Source organism: Canis lupus, chromosome 19 (assembly GCF_003254725.2).
Source record: "Canis lupus dingo isolate Sandy chromosome 19, ASM325472v2, whole genome shotgun sequence".
NCBI lineage: Eukaryota > Metazoa > Chordata > Mammalia > Carnivora > Canidae > Canis > Canis lupus.
This window is the reverse complement of record NC_064261.1, coordinates 20891839-20905419: the sequence shown is the minus strand read 5'-3', so window position 1 is coordinate 20905419 and position 13581 is coordinate 20891839. Positions and strand designations below refer to the sequence as shown.

General features: G+C 41.1%; 1 pseudogene; it reads right to left on the bottom strand.

Moving 5' to 3' along the window:
• Positions 1-7693: 7693 nt before the first annotated feature.
• On the bottom strand, positions 7694-8339 carry LOC112652460 (60S ribosomal protein L10a-like; annotated as a pseudogene).
• Positions 8340-13581: the final 5242 nt, after the last annotated feature.

Here is a 13581-nt window from a genome sequence, read left to right as displayed (position 1 = left end):
CCACAGTTTGCCTATTGTGGACATTGATGCTATAAATATTGGGGTGCAGGTGTCCCAGCATTTCAATGCATCTGTATCTTTGTTGTAAATCCCAAGCAGTGCAATTGCTGGGTCGTAGGGCAGATCTATTTTTAACTCTTTGAGGAATCTCTACACAGTTTTCCAGAGTGGCTGCACCATTTCACATTCACATCAACAGTGCAGGAGGCTTCCCCTTTCTCCACATCCTCTTCAACATTTGTGGTTTCCTGCTTTGTTAATTTACCCCATTCTCACTGGTGTGAGATGGTACCTCATTGTGGTTTTGATTTGTATTTCCCTGATGGCAAGTGATGCGGAGCATTTCCTCAAGTGCTTGTTGGCCATTTCTATGTCTTCCTCTGTGAGGTTTCTGTTCATGTCTTTTGCCCTTTTCATGATTGGATTGTTTGTTTCTTTGCTGTTGAGTTTAATAAGTTGTTTATAGATCTTGGAAACTAGCCCTTTATCTGATATGTCATTTGCAAATACCTTCTCCCATTCTGTAGGTTGTCTTTGAGTTTTTTTGACGGTATCTTTGGCTTTCCAAAGGCTTATTATCTGGATGAAGTCCCAATAGTTCATTTTTGCTTTTGTTTCTCTTGCGTTAATGGATGAATCTTGCAAGAAGTTACTGTGGCCAAGTTCAAAAAGGGTGTTCACCTGTGTTCTCCTCTAGGATTTTGATAGAATCTTAATCTCCCATTAAGATCTTTAATCTCCCCCCCCAAAAAAAGATCTTTCATCCCCTTTGAGTTTATCTTTTGTATGGCGCAAGAGAGTGGTCTAGTTTCATTCTTCTACATGTGGATGTCCAATTTTGCCAGCACCATTGCTTGAAGAGACTGTCTCTTTTCCAGTGGATAATCTTTCCTCCTTTATCAAATATTAGTTGACCCTAAAGTTGAGAGTTCACTTCTGGATTCTCTATTCTGTCCCATTGATATATGTGTCTGTTTCTGTGCCAATGCCACACTGTCTTGATGACCACAGTTTTGTAGTACAACCTGAAATCGGGCATTGTGAGGACCCAGCTATGGTTTTCTTTTTATAAATTCCCTGGCTATTTGGGGTTTTTATGATTCCACACAAATCTTATAATTTTTTCCAACTCTCTGAAGAAAGTCCATGGTATTTTGATAGGGATTGCATTAAAAGTGTAAATTGCCCTGGATAACATTGAAATTTTCACATTAATTCTTCTAATCCATGAGCATGAAATATTTTTCCATCTCTGTGTCTTCCTCAATTTCTTTCAGAAGTGTTCCATAGTTTTAGGGCGTAGATCCTTTACCTCTTTGGTTAGGTTTCTTCCTAGGTATCTTATGTTTTCGGGTGCAATTGTAAATGAGATTGGCCCCTTAATTTCTCTTTTTTCAGTCTAATTGTACGTGTATAGAAATGCTACTGACTTCCGGGCATTGATTTTGTATCCTGCCACACTGCCTAATTGCTCTATGAGTTCTAGCAACCTTGGGGTGGAGTCCTTTGATTTTCTCTCTAGAGTATCATGCTATCTGGGAAGAGGGAGAGTTTGACTTCTTCTTTGCCAATTTGAATGCCCTTTATTTCTTTTTGTTGCCTTATTGCTGAGGCTAGGACTTCTAGTACTGTTTTCAATATCAGGGTTGAGAGTGGGCATCCATGTCCTCTCCTGATCCTAGGGGAAAGGCTCCCAGTGCTTCCCCATTGAGAATAATATTTGCTGTGGGCTTTTTGTAGATGGCTTTTAAGATGTTGAGGAATGTTCTCTGTATCCCTATACTCTGAAGAGTTTTGATCAGGAATGGATGCTGTATTTTGTCAAATGCTTTCTCTGCATCTAATGAGAGGATCATATGGTCCTTTTTTTTCTCTTGCTGATATGACGACACATTGATTGTTTTACGAGTGTTGAACCAGCCTTGTGTCCCGGGGATAAATCCTAATTGGTCATGGTGAATAATTTTCTTAATGTGTTGTTGGATCCTATTGGCTAGTATCTTGTTGAGAATTTTTGCATCCATGTTCATCAGGGATATTGGTCTGTAATTCTTCTTTTTGGTGGGGTCTTTGGTTTTGGAATTAAGGTGATGCTGGCCTCATAGAACGAGTTTGGAAGTACTCCATCTCTTTTTATCTTTCCAAACAGCTTTACTAGAATAGGTATGGTTTCTTCTCTAAACATTTAATAGAATTCCCCAGGGAAGCCATATAGCCCTGGACATTCGTGTCTTGGGCGGTATTTGATGACTACTTCAATTTCCTCACTGGTTATTGGCCTGTTCAGGTTTTCTATTTCTTCCTGTTCCAGTTTCGGTAGTTTCTGGCTTTTCAGAAATGCGTCCATTTCTTCTAGATTGCCTAATTTATTGGTGTATAGCAGTTCATAATATGTTTTTAAAATCATTTTTATTTCCTTGGTGTTGGTAGTGATCTCTCCTTTCTCATTCATGATTTTATTAATTTGAGTCTTATCTCTCTTCTTTTTAATAAAGCTGGCTAAAGGTTTATCTATCTTATTAATTCTTTCAAAGAACCAAACCCTGGGTTTGTTGATCTGTTCCACAGTTCTGGTCTCGATTTTGTCAAGTTCTGCTCGAATCTTTATTAACTCTCTTCTTCTGCTTGGTGTAGGATCTATTTGCTGTTTGTTCTCTAGCTTCTTTAGGTGTAAGGTTAGTTTTGTATTTGAGTTCTTTCCAGTTTTTTGATGGATGCTTGTATTGAGATATATTTCCTCCTCAGGACTGCTTTTGCTGTATTCCAAAGATTTTGATTGGTTGTGTCTTCATTCTCATTAGTTTCCATGAATCTTTTTAATTCTTCCTTTTTTCCCTGGTTGATCCTTTCATCTATTAGCAAGATGGTCCTTAACCTCCACGTGTTTGCTTAGAAGACCTATCTAGTATAGAAAGTGCTAGGTTGAAATCACCAGGTATAAGTGTATTATTACCTAAGTATGTTTTAGTTTTGGTTATTAATTGATTGATATATTTGTCAGCTCCCACCTTCGGTGCATATATATTTTGATTGTCAAGTCTTCTTCTTGAATAGATCCTTTAAGCATGATATAGTGTCCCTCTTCATCTCTCACTACAGGTGTTGGGAGAAATTTTAGTTTATCTGATATAAGGATGGCTAACCTGGGTTTCTTTTGAGGTTTGAGGACTATTTGAATGGTAAATGGTTCTCCAACCTTTTTTTTTCAAGCTGTAGGTGTCCTTATGTCTTAAATGTGTCTCCTGTAAACAGCAAATATGTGGGTCCTGCTTTTTTGGCAGTCTGACACCCTGCGCCTTTTGATGGGGTCATTAAGCCCATTCATGTTCAGAGTTAATATTGAAAGATATGAATTTAGTGTCATCATGATAACTATTCAATCCCTGTTTTTGTTGATTGTTCCATTGGAGTTCTTAAAGAAGAATTTTAAGAGTCCCCCTTCATGACTCTTCTTGGGGTGAAAGTTAGAAAGACTACACTTCAGTCTTCAGCCCTGGAGATGAGGGAAGTTGTGTTTGACAAATCTGCAGAGTACAATGGTGTCTGGATACTCCAATTCTCCCCTAGCAGACATTGGGGGGCATTGAAATGTGGAATGTTTAGGTTTCCTCAGGAAGTCTTAGACACCCTTGCTCTCAAGTTCTCTTCCTATAGGAAGTGGAGGTTTCTCCTTTTCTGTGGTTGCTGGTCCCCGGCAAGGAGAACATTCAATCTGTTCAATGGTCACCCAATCTGCCTTTCCCATAGGAAGGTGGAAGCTGTGTTCCAGTCCCTTGTATGGACTCAACATGGACCCCAGTTTCCTGGTCTGGCTGAGATCGTGGCTGATGGCACCTCAATCTTAATATTCTCCCAGGATCGCTAATTTAATCCATTTCCCTGAACCAATATGTGGGCACTCTACTGGCTCAGGCACATGGGTAATTTCTGCATTCCAGGAATATTGAGACTTCTCTCACCTCTGTTCCTGCAACCTTTCACTAATGAACCCCTTTTAGGCAGAGAAGTCTCTGGAGGAGCAGATTTCTAAAGGTCCAGTTTTTGAACTTCAGGGCTCTTTCACTTTCCTGCAGCTGGCTTATAGATACTCCCACCTCACACCACCCATGATCCTCTGATAAATCCATTCCATTATACTACTCCACACACCACTGTGCAAATATTTTTCACTTTTACATTTGTAGAGTCAGCCATTCTGGCTTATAATTCAGCTTGAATTCACTGGTATTCAGGATGGCTTGATAGTTATGTAGCTAAAATTAGGGGACGAGCTGACATAAGGACCTCTACTGCATGAACTTCAATCCATCTGAAATTTGTTTTTTAATCAGCCTAATCCAAACTGAATCATAGTTAGTCTATGAAACCAGTCTTTTCCCAAGAAGTTCAAGTTTCTTTTCAGTAAAATTCAGCTTTATTTAGGTTTACTGAAGCTAGAGACAACTAGGCTGTCCATCTTTATATGAATGAAAAAAAACTTCCATTCAATCCATTCAAGGAAATATTATTCTGTAATGAAAAGCAATTGAGCTCTTGGGGAGCCTGGTTTTCTTAGATGGTTAAGCGTCTGACTATTAATTTTGCTAGATTTTGCCTCAGATTCTTGAGATCAAGCCACATGATAGCCACATGGTCTGTCTGGAACCTGCTTAAGATTCCCCCCAATAAAATATCCTCTCTCCCTCTTCCTCTGCCATTTCTCCCTACACTTGCACTCTTTCTCTCTAAATAAATATTAGCAATAGAAATAACTGATTTATCAAACCACAAAAAAGTCATGGATGAACATTAACTGAATAATTAAAAGTGAAAAAATTAAGGAAATCCCAAACATTGACACGTTTTATGTCTCTAATTTGCCAAAAGGAGAGCCATACAGATGACAAATCTCAATGATTAAGAAGATTTCTATGCAAAGTGCAAAAGCATGAATAGTTGAATCCTGGGAATTAAAGACAGTCTCCAGAGCCAACATGGAGCCAAACATGAAGCTCAATTTCAGGACCTGGAGATCACCACCTGAGTAAAAATCACAAGCTAGACACTTAAACAACAAATCTGATGAAGTGCTGCTAGAATAATTAATCTTGAATCAACTCAGTGAATGAATTTCCATGGTATCTTCAAATGAATCATTTGTATAGTACATATTTTGTTATCTCCAAGATACAGGTTTCACTGGCCCACATCCCCAAGGAGATAGCAGACTGATTTGACCTGTTAGGAATATTGTCCCATGTACTTGAATAAGACACTGAAAAATACATTGAAATACAATGGACTGTTGTCACCTTGCTGTCAAAACCATACAACACCACAAAAATAAAACCATACAACAATGAGTGATACTTTTCTCAAAGTTCAAATATTTGATGCCATTACTCATCATTTACCTTGCAGAGCCACCTGTGTGAGAGTATGTTTTAGAAAGGTCTTGGAGTTGACACAGATTTAACCTACCCAACACATAATGTAACTGCTGACTTTAGTACGAAAACCAAAAGGGAATCTTCAAAGGCCTATAAAAAGCACTACCATTTGATCCAGTAATCCCAATTTTGGGAAATATATCCCAAAGTCTCTGGGATATATCTCTGACATACAGACTTCAGAGAGATATCTATGTTCAAAAGCATTGTTCAAAAATAGCACCTGGTCCCAACAACTTTCAAACCATCCTGAAAACCTACAAATTTGACCTGATATTTAAAGAAAGAACAGCTGGAAGGCTACAGAGAGAAGGGTTTTCGCTTCTAACAAGGTAGGAAGGCAGAAAAATAAAATAAAACATAAAAGAATCAAGTGGGGGAGGGGCAACACAAGAAGCCACGCTAAAGTCTGTGGAGAAAGCCTCCAAGACAGGAAAGCCCATCCTGGGAGATGCAGGAATGTTAAAAAATCTATACCATATTTTTCCCAGATGGAAAAGTGCTCAGCAGGGAACTCCAGCAGAACCGCAGGAGGGGCAGTGTAGCCCTCAGTTTTCCCAAGCCACTAACAGAGGAGTTGCATCTGGGGGAAATCGCACCACATACCAATGGCCAATTTTGGTATAGGGTTGGAGGGGGCATCCGGCAGGGCCTTGGGAGAAGCCGATCATTCAGGTGGAGGCTCAGGATGGATGGGTCTGGTACAGATGCAGTGAAATGCTGGATCACCTGCACCCCAATGTTTATAGCAGCAATGTCCACTATATCCAAACTGTGGAAGGAGCCTCATTGTCCATCGATAGATGAATGGATAAAGAATATGTGAGATATATATAAGGAATATTAATCAGCCATTAGAAAGAATGAATACCCACCATTTACTTTGTGGTAGATGGAACTGGAAGGTATTATGCTGAGCGAATTTTGTCAATGAGAGAAGGATAATTATAATATGGCTCACTCATACAGGGGATATAAAAAATAATGAAAGGTATCAAGGGGAATAATAGAAAAAGAGTGGGAGGGATCCCTGTGTGGTGCAGTGGTTTGGCGCCTGCCTTTGGCCCAGAGCATGATCCTGGAGACCTGGGATTGAATCCCACATTGGGCTCCTGGTGCATGGAGCCTGCTTCTCCCTCTGCCTGTGTCTCTGCCTCTCTCTCTCTCTCTCTCTCTGTGTGTGACTATCATAAATAAATTTAATTTTTTTTTAAAAAAGAAAAGGAGTGGGAATAATCTGAGAGTGTGACAAGGCATGACAGGCTTCTAAGTCTGGGAAACTAACAAAGGGGAGTGGAAGGAGAGGTAGGCAGATGGTTGGGGAGACTGGGTGACGTGCACTGAGGGGGGACCTTGACAGAATGAGCACTGGGTGTTATATGTTGGCAAATTGAACTAAAATAAAAAAAATACCAAAAAAAGTATTATTGATACCAAAACCATTGTAGAAAGTTAGGGTCTACCCAGCAGAAAGTAGAGACATGGAAAGGTGCATTGCATAGTGGTTAAATACCCTTATACTAGAGACTGACTCCCCATCAGCTGATTGAGCACTTCTGTATGATTTGCCACCATTTGCGAACCTGATTTTCTCATAAGTCTGAAAAATACAGCCTGTGTCTTTGTTGTAATGTAATCAACAAAAATGTCCCATGGCGACCATAAAGGCTGATTCATCCTTGAGTTTTATTATCTCAAGGAGTGCTTATGACACAGTAAGAACTTGGATATATGACAAAAGGAAATCTCACTTGAGATGTAATTGGTAAGCCATAGGAGAAAACATGTGGCCAAGAAGCCTTTATCCAGCAAGGCTGCAATTGGGCAGAAGATATGAACAGAGATTTCAGTGAAGAAGACTTACTGTTGGCTCACAAGCACATGACTAAATGCTGCACAACCATTGCCATCAGGTTCACATACATCTAAACCACAATGACATACCAGCTCTCACCCCTGAGAATGGTATCATTCACAAGACAGGAAACAACTAATGCTGGCGAGGATGTGGAGAAAGGGGACCACTTTTGCACTTTTGGTGGGAATACAAGCAGGTGCAACACTCTGGAAAACAGTGGAGTTTCATCAGGAAGATAAAAATAGAGCTAGTCTATGACCCAGAAATTGCACTACTGGGTATTTATCCCAAAGATACAAATGTGGTGAAACAACTGGACACCTGCCTCCCAATGTTTATTTTATTTTCTTTTTATTTTCTTTTATTTCTCTTTACCGGCAGCACTAGGATTTATTAAATGGTCTTATTAAAGGCGCTGAGGTTTGCTCATGGTGCTCTTGATGTACAAAGCCTGGACGTTCTGCCAATTCTTCTTGAGCATGGACACCAGGAATTTGACAGTTAAGTGAATATGTTACACGAGCTCATCGTCTGCCATCTCTATGTGGCCAACAGCCACTGCTAGACATAGCATATTCTTCATCTGGAATTTGATGGTGGACTTCACTTCATCCACTTTGGCCACCATGTTCTCATTGTGGGTCAGGAAGGAAGGGAATTTGCCAGCTTTATTCAGGCCTGGACCCAGGATTTGTGAGATTTGCTTGATCAGAGATTTGAAGCCTAAAAGGCATCATACTTGTTGGCCAACTTCTTAGCTAGGTTTTTATTCTTGTTGAATTTATTCAGTGACTCAATGTCCATGTGGGGAATATCCACTGCCTTGGCCTCATCACAGTGCTGCTAGTCCCCCAAAACACACAGGGAGAACTTGGGGCAGGGAGGGACTAAAGCCTGATGGTGTCCGTGAAGCATTTGTCCTTCTGAGGGTCATAGTTCCTCCATATCATCTGCAGCTCCAGTCACCAGAAACTTCCAGCGCTGTGCTGGTTCCTGTGCAGGGCCTCCCACATAGCCTTATACAGGGTGTTACGGGAGACTTTGCTGCTCATGGTAGCTCATGCCCAGTAACCGGAAAAGAGAACCCAATGTTTGTTTTATAGCACAAATGTGTACAACAGCCAAACCATGGAAGGAACCATCATGTCCTTCAACAGATGAAGGAATAAATAAGATGTGGTCCTGTAACACAGAGTGACAACTGATTATTTCTTGTGCGTGGAAACAAAGTATACATATCATTTGCTCGATATGAAAGGATCTGGAGAGTATTCTGCTGAGTGAAATAAGTAAATCAGAAAAAAGGCGATCATTGTGGGGATCCTGGATCAGGATTCAATCTCCAGGCTTGAAATCATGTCTTGTGCTAGGTTATCACTCAACTGCTGAGCCACCCAGTTGTCCCAAGAAAGACAGAATATAAGAACTTCTTTATTCAGTTACATCAGATTAGGGATAGGTGAAAATGACAGACAAAAACGCACGGTACACCTGATATATTTACACAGTTCAGATAGAAAAAGAAATGGAATATGTAGGGCAGACTGGGTAGCTCAGCTGTTTAGCGCCTCCTTCAGCCCAGGCTGTGATCCTGGAGACCAGGATTGAGTCCCCTGTCGAGCTCCCTGCATGGATCCTGCTTCCCCCTCTGCCTGTGTTTTTGCCTGTCTCTCCCTCTGTGTCTCTCATGAATAAATCAATCAAGTGTTTTTTAAAAAGTAATGGAATATGTAAATAAAGTAGGGAAATAATGTGAAGCCTTAACTAGAAAGTCAAATGATCTAAATTTGCTCCAAGAAGAAAATATGGAGAAAAGAAAAGAGAAAGAATTTGAAGACAGAACAGTGGAGCATTTCCCTGATCAAAATCATGTCTGTTTTCTCAGGATTATAGACATTTTTTGGACGAACATTTTGGAAACCTATATGAGGAAAAGCCTAGTGAAAAAGAAACACAACTGAGGCATTTAAATATATAGTAATCCAGATATATATGGAGTCCTAAGCCATCTTCTGTCTTTAGAACTTCAATGCCACATAATAGTTGGTCCGCATAAAGGGAAGGATTTTGATTCTCACCTCCACCAGCAACTGGATGTGTGGATTCAGACAAATCACTTGCATTATCTGGACCTTATTTTCCAGATCTATCATTGGGAATAATAACACCACTTTTCACTTGGTATGTCCAAATGTTAGCTTCACAACACCTTCCTTTTAATCTGACCAAATTTGAGTGGTAAAAGCAGTTTTATTATTTTGGGTATTAACTCATGACTGACAATTTAAGTTATGAATTTCACAACTGAAAAATAATATGGCTTAGGGTGATGTTTTTCAGTATGGTATCCTGATTATAGTAGAAGAATGATTTTTTTTTTGTTATGATAGCAAAAGAAAAAGTGTAAGGAGAGGCGTAGAGGAAAATGGAAAGAGAATATTAAGGAGGCTCCACCCTCAACATGTAGCCCAACCTACCAACGTGTTTTTTACTCATTGTATTTTGTTTCTCCAAGCATAAAGTCGTTTGGTCGAGGTTTGTATCCACATAGATCCACTTCCTGCCCACAGCATGGAGTTCTTACAGGAACAAACAGTCAGTGTAGAAGAAGGTACTGGGGCAAAATGACTGAAAATTTCAAGTATGTGACTGAGTTTGAGCTTTATGGGTGGAAGGTGAAAGTCCAATCACCCATGGCAGAGTTAAAGAAACCGAGGGTCTGAGAGGGTCAGGAGGCTACTGGATGTCAGAGAACACATGAGCAGTAAGAATGAAAATGAATTTTCCACCAAAAAACATTACTTGGAATCTGTTGTTCCAATGAAGAGGTGGATATTCCTGTTGGATCTTGGGAATAGGGGACCTCCCTGGGGAAATGGGGGTTTAAGAGCCTCCCAGTGTCCCCTTGGGGGCACAATGGAGACACTACACTTAGAGGGTGGCAGGCACACAGGCCCCAAAGACTAAACCCTCACCCTGGAGCCACTGGGCACAGGAGGCACAAAGAAGGGAGAGACACACTCTCCATCGGGCAGGGAGGAGAGGAACCTTAAAGACCACATGGGCTGCTAAGTCTCTACATCCCTGTGTGGATGGCTGGAGCTGACCTGGTAGCCTGTGGGAGAAAGCCTGGTGAGTCTCTATGTGCTGCCTTGTGGAGTGGGTGGAAGAAAGGTCGTGCAGGTTCAACCTGCCCCTGGAACTCTTGTGCCATCCTGAAGCCAATGTACTCCTCCTGAAGAAAGGCATGGAAGGATTTTGTCAACCAGAGGTGGTTTGGTTGGGTGGGTGGCATGAGGCTTGCCCCTCTGGAGCTTTGAGTCTTGTAAGGACTTCCAGGGCCTAGAGATGCTGGCATTTTGACCTCTTATCTTCTCCAGATTGAGGAAGGCCTATTGATCTCCTGAAGCCTAAGGACTCACTGTATGTCCCTGTATTGTACTCTCTCACTTCATTCTTCCAAAAACTTACTTGATGCTGTGGGCAAGGGCCTCCTGGGGCAGGGAGTATGAACTTCCCTTCTCCAATGTATTGTTGGTAAGTGAGAGTCACCTTTCTGAGCCCAGGGTCCCTCCGCTGCTAAATGGGGACAATAGCACTCATTGAAGTTCTTAGGATTTAATGAGAAAACAAGGCCCTGGGTAATGGCCTATAAATATTGCTTTCCCCACCCCTCCCAAGTGCCTCCTCAGGCTTAGGAGACCCCTATCTGGTGTAACCAGAAGGCCAGCCCTGCTGGTTGTTTTGGGGCAGAGCAACGAGAATAGCTATGGTCACATGTGGATCCAGCAAGATTCATCCTGTGAGAAATTGGACATATCCCTGGCCTCCCTGAGGCTGAACTTGTGCATCTATAAAAGTAGGAGCTTCACTGCCAAAATGGAGAAAGCAGTGCTTGGTCTATTCATCCAGCGCAACCTGTATGATACAGCTTTCATTGTCTTCTCAACAATTTCAGGGGCACCAGTGCTATAGAAAGGCCCTGATCCAAGAACCACTGCTCAGAGAGGTGGAGTGACGTGTCCGCAGGCACAAAGTGAGGAATAGTGATGCTATCCTGAGCTTCACTCTCCTCTCTGTGTAGCTCCCTTCCATTGGATAACAGTTCTCACACTGAAGGTACTTCCACTCCCACTCAAATTTCCCTACTTCCTTTCTAGGCCCTTGGGAAAGATGATCCCTGGAGGTGAGGTTACTGGCCCATCTTCTAAAGCTCAACACAGAGGCTGTGATAGAGTCATGGCTTCATTTGCACCTACTTGAGAAGTGTAATGGAGAAAAACCCTAGAGCCAGCCCAGGTAGGTATGGAATTCTGGGAGATGCTCCAGCTCCCTGGGTCCAGAGCCCAACAGAAATGGATTTGGTGCCTTCAGCAATCTGAGCACCTACTTCCTCCTGGCACAGAGCAATGCACTGGTGTCACGTAGCAGGGGGAGAAAGCATGTCATTTAACATAACCCGTTATTATGGTGGACTTGCTACAAGGGCTTCCTATGTGGACTCTCCTTTATGTCTCACCCATATACCACATCTTCTTTTTTTTAATTTATTTTTATTTATTTTTTATTATTTTCCTTAAAATAATAAATTTATTTTTTATTGGTGTTCAACTTGCCAACATACAGAATAACACCCAGTGCTCATCCCATCAAGTGCCACCCTCAGTGCCCATCACCTATTCACTCCCAACCCCACCCTCCTCCCCTTCCAACACCCCTAGTTTGGTTCCCAGAGTTAGGAAGCTTTATGTTCTGTCTCAATTTTTGATATTTCCTACCCATTTCTTCTCCCTTCCCTTCTATGCCCTTTCACCATTATTTACATTCCCCAAATGAATGAGAACATATGTTTGTCCTTCTCTGATTGACTTATTTCACTCAGCATAATACCCTCCAGTTTAATCCACGTCGAAGCGAATGGTGGGTATTTGTCATTTCTAATGGCTGAGTAATATTCCAATGTATACATAAACCACATCTTCTTTATCCATTCATCTTTCGATGGACACCAAGGCTCCTTCCACAGTTTGGCTATTGTGGACATTGCTGCCAGAAACATTGGGGTGCAGGTGTCCCGGAGTTTCATTGTATCTGTATCTTTGGGTAAATCCCCAACAGTGCAATTCCTGGGTCATAGGGCAGGTCTATTTTTAACTCTTTGAGGAATCTCCACGCAGTTTTCCAGAGTGGCTGCACCATTTCACATTCCCACCAACAGTGTAAGAGGGTGCCCTTTTCTCCGCATCCTCTCCAACATTTGTAGTTTCCTGCTTTGTTAATTTTCCCCAATCTCACTGCTGTGAGGTGGTACTCATTGTGGTTTTGATTTGTATTTCCATGATGGCAAGTGATGCGGAGCATTTTCTCATGTGCACGTTGGCCATGTCTATGTCTTCCTCTGTGAGATTTCTGTTCATATCTTTGCCTATTTCATAATTGGATTCTTTGTTTCTTAGCTTTGAGTTTAATACTTTTTTTTTTTAGATCTTTGATTCTAGTCCTTTATCAGATACGGCATTTGAAAATATCTTCTCCCTTTCTGTATGATGTCTTTTAGTTTGTTGACTCTTGCTTTTGCTGTGCAAAGGCTTGTTATCTTGATGAAGTCCATATAGTTCATTTTTGCTTTTGTTTGTCTTGCCTTAACCGATGTATCTTGCAAGAAGTTATTGTGCCGAAGCTCAAAAAGGGTGTTGCCTGAGTTCTCATCTAGAATTTGATGGAATAGTGTCTCACATTTAGTTCTTTCATCCATTTTGAGTTTATATTTGTTTATGCTATAAGAGAAGGGTCCAGTTTCATTCCTCTGCATGTGGATGTCCAATTTCCCAGCACCATTTATTGAAGAGACTGTCTTTTGTCCAGTGGATAGTCTTTCCTCCTTTGTCAAATATTAGTTGACCATAAAGTTGAGGGTCCACTTCTGGATTCTCGATTCTGTTCCATTGATCTATGTGTCTGTTTTTGTGTCAGTACCATACTGTCCTGATGACCACAGCTTTGTAGTACACCCTGAAATCTGGCATTGTGACTCCCCCAGCTATCTTTTTTTTTTAATATTCCACTGGGTATTTGAGGGTTTTCTGTTTCCACAAAACACTTAAGAAAATTTATTCTGACTCTCTGAAGCATGTCCATGATATTTTGATAAGGATTGCATTAAATGTGTAAATTGCCCTGGGCAGCATTAACATTTTCACAATACTAATTCTTCCAATTCCTGAGCGTGAAATATTTTTCCATCTCTTTGTATGTTCCTCAATTTCTTTCCGAAGTGTTCTGTAGTTTTTAGGG